General features: G+C 44.9%; 1 long non-coding RNA gene across 1 annotated transcript; it reads left to right on the forward strand.

Moving 5' to 3' along the window:
* The first annotated feature begins 2,066 nt into the window (after positions 1–2,066).
* Positions 2,067–3,507, forward strand: LOC135302027 (uncharacterized). The gene is made up of 2 exons (XR_010363715.1): positions 2,067–2,248; positions 2,387–3,507. It is a non-coding gene; the product is annotated as an uncharacterized LOC135302027 (long non-coding RNA).
* The last annotated feature ends 308 nt before the right edge of the window (positions 3,508–3,815 follow it).

Raw genomic sequence — 3,815 nt, forward strand, 5'->3', positions numbered from 1 at the left:
TGTAATTAGCAGCCCCAAATATGGAGCAGTGTCTGACCCTGTGACATTTTTTTCCTAAGGCTTTTATTAATTTGACACTGGTTTTCATAGCAACTCACCAGGGAGCTGTAACAAACACTCAGCTGTACCTGACAGAAAATGGGGGGTTTATCTGCTCTAAAGGTTATTCCAAGCGTCAGAGGCCAACTGTGGTTTGGATCCTGGGGAACTGCTCCGACTGTTTGATGGAAAAAACATAGAGCACTAAAGTGGGAACATTACAGTTTAAAAACAGGGTTTCTGTCACCTTGAGCTACTGAGCTCTGTTATTGTGGTCTATCCAAGCTCCCACTCTCTGTGGAGCAGGCAGGTAGGGGACTTCTAACACCCTTAATGTCACTGCTCCTCAGGGGATCCTGCCTTGTCACCTCCAAACTAATTTAAAATAAAGGTTTTGTTGTTTCATCCGTTGCTGATGGAGAGTTTTTTTCCTTTTATGAAATGGGCTTTTCTGTTGTTTCTACAAAAAACTATTCTCAGTGCTCTTGTGATCACTTTGCTCCTGCTCTGCCCATTTCTGGTAGGAGCACAGTGTTGCACAGTAATTCTTAGGCATTTCAAATTGCCTGAGTTTTTGGGCCAGACACTGTGACAATGGCCATAGCATCTGCAAGTCTGTGGGGGGTTTTTGTTTGTTGGGGTTTTTCTTTGTTTTGTTTTTATTCCAGTGGACTCAAACTTTTGGGTTCATGTGGTGTTCTGTCTCAAGTGTTTTGTCATTATCCTGATGAAATTTGATGGCAGTGTTCACCCAGTGCATGCTCTACCTGGACAGGGGTATTTTGTGTCATCCTTTCCTTGATGAACTTGAAGTGCCCTGTTGGAAGATACTTCTTTATTCCTCTGGAGTATCTTGACTTTACCCCAAATTCCAGTCACAATCTGGTTGCTACAATCAAGGACTCTGTCCTCTCATTACTGATGTATGATTCTTCAGTAATTTACAGCCTATTCTGTCTTTTCTCCTGTTGTTGCCCACCTTCAGCAAGGAAGGGTGTGGTGTTCAACACAAGACATCATTCAGGGCTCTCTGGTGGCTCAGGACATGGTTCAGTGGGAACAGGGTGCTGCTGGATTACCAGTTGGACTCCGTGATCTCAGAAGTCTTTTCCAACCTTAATGACTCTGTGATGATAGAATATTAACCTATTTGTTTCACATATCCCTTGCAAGGCTCATTTTTCCCAACACAAAGGTGGTTTTAAGGTATCCATTGCATTACTGGCATTTTCACCTTCTTTTAGCCCATACCTGGGTTCTTCTGCCTAAGAATTTCTCCTCCAGCATAAATGAAAATCTATAATTCTTTTAGTGTTAGGCATTGCTCTGGTATGTTTATCCTATGAGTCTTTTGTAAAATACAAATTGTTTCTGAGAAGATTTGAATGCACTGGACAGTTGAGTGATGGACCAGTCAGCTGTCAGTGCAGAATTAGAGAATCACAGAATATGCTGAGTTGGAAGAGACCCTCCAGGATCATGGAGTCCAACTCCTGGCCCTGCACAGGACACCCCAAGAGTCACACCCTGTGTCTGAGAGCATTGTGCAAACACTTCTTGTGCTGTAACCACTGCCCTGGGGAGCCTGTTCCAGTGCCCAAACACCCTCTGGGAGAAAAACTTTTCCCTAAACCTCCCCCTACCCAGGTTCATGCCATTTCCTCGGTGTTTAAGCAGCATTGTAGTTATTAATGCTGCATTCCCCCTCTGCAGATTTAATGGTGGTGGCCTGAGACCTGCACATCCTGAATTTTTACTATTCTTAACCAGATAAATCTGACATTTAAATTCCCTTGAAAACTCATTATTTTCTGTCTCAGATTCACTTCAGATCTCAGCAAAGCTTACATAAAATGGCCTGTGATTGAGAGAGCAGTTCTTTCCTCTCTTACCTTGTGTGGGGGCAGCATATGTGGTGATGTGTGCCTGCTAACTGCAGGTGGGGTGTTAAATTCACTAACACCTGCTGCTAATTCTGCTGAGTAGGTAAATAATAGGCTCATGCTGTTGTTCTTTTCTAGCTGCTTCCATCTGCAGTGAGGTGAAATTTGAGGGAGTGCCCCTTGCATTCATTTGCAAAGCAAAATCATTCCTAGGTGCAGGCGTTTTTGGGAAGAAGGAAAGGACAAAGAACATCCAGACATCATAAGGCAGCAGTCTGTGTCCAAAGCATACCCCAGTGCAGTTTCACAGCTGCCAGCAGAGAGGGGTAAGCCAGCCATGCAGACAACAGCTGCATTGCCAAGGAACAAAATTACAGAGCCAGATGTTCCTCTTGGAAGTACATTACACTGAACTTGGTAGATGAGCGCAGTAGCTGCCAAGTGCTTCTCTTATTTGGTCATAGGTAATGATTCCTCTATCAGGGAATGTGGAGGAAAGAGACCACACAGAATATCCTCCTCCAAATGCTGGAGTTGAAACATTAACTTCTCTTGGGCCAGAAAGATTTGGGAGCTCCATGGCAACCTTCACATCTTGTTTGAAGGATAATGTTGTTTACTACCAGGCATGAAGTGAGAAACTTACAGCTACCGAAGCCAAATGCTTTCAAGGTATTTGCTACTGAGAGGTGACTAAAAGACAATTTTTATAGCAACCACAGTTGTTTGTGGGCGCTGTTGTAGTTCTCAGCTCGGGCTGCAAGTGAGAAGGAGAGCTGCTGGCTCTGTCTCTAAAGCAAGCGCCGGGAGCCCGGGTTTCTGAGGACGTGCTGGTGCTGCAGCCACGCTCTCAGGGCAGAGCCAGGCTGAAAGGAGGAGCTGGCTGTGAGCAGGGACTGAGCCCCTTCATCAGCTGTGCCTGTCTGCACAGCCAAGGGGGAAGGCAGCATTTCAGCCTGGAGCTAACCCTGAGAGGGTGCATGGTGCTCTGCAAGGCAGCACTCAGGCTCACACTCATGCCAGCTCATAAAAGTGGCTGACCTGGGGCTCCTGGCTGCCAAGGGAGGAGGATTGATATTCTTTAGGGAGATCCACCCCTCCACAGACCCCAGGCACCCTACAAGTACTCATCTAATGAGAATTTCGATGACTGAGTCTTTGGAAAGAGGGAATATTGGCATCTCGGAGATAACTGGAGAGATAACTCATGTCTTGCATCTCTTCAGTCATCTTAAACTCTCTGAATCTTATCATGCTCTCCTAGGACTCACAAGTTGCAAACCCAGTTCTTTTTTAAAAGTACCTTCTATTTAATAACCAAAGAAATGCACACTAGTCCAAATCCCTCTGCCAAATAAATCTGTCAGTAAGGAACTCACCCCTAAAAATTGCTTTGGCCCAACATTTCCTGTACATAATATTAAACTTACTCCTGCACTATCAACAAATTTTAAGATCCTATATCTCAGGGATTGCAACAGAGTCCGGAAAAGCTGAAGATCATAAATGAAACCTTCAGATCATACTGAGATTTTTTTTTTATTCTAATCACATCGAGTTCATGGCCCCACTGCTTATCTGGGAAGGGAGGGAAAAGGTCAGGTTGAGCACTGAGGCTTGGGAGAGAGGCCTGTTTTCCATGGGATTGAAGGACCATAAGTTTCTCTCCCCACCTAGTGGTCACTGAGAGCCTTTTAGCAGAACAGCAGCCTAAACCAGGGTGCTCAGCAGCAGATCCATGCTCTGATTTTTGCACAAAATGGGAAGATCAGGGAGGAGATGGTTGCTCCCTTTGCTGTAGGTTATCTAGCTCAGATGAAAGCAGAGAGGAGGATCCCTGGAGGATTTCCTTTTTACTCCAACACACTCTTAAAATATGGTGAGGGTAAGAAA

This window comes from Passer domesticus, chromosome 6 (assembly GCF_036417665.1).
Source record: "Passer domesticus isolate bPasDom1 chromosome 6, bPasDom1.hap1, whole genome shotgun sequence".
In the NCBI taxonomy this organism is placed as follows: domain Eukaryota; kingdom Metazoa; phylum Chordata; class Aves; order Passeriformes; family Passeridae; genus Passer; species Passer domesticus.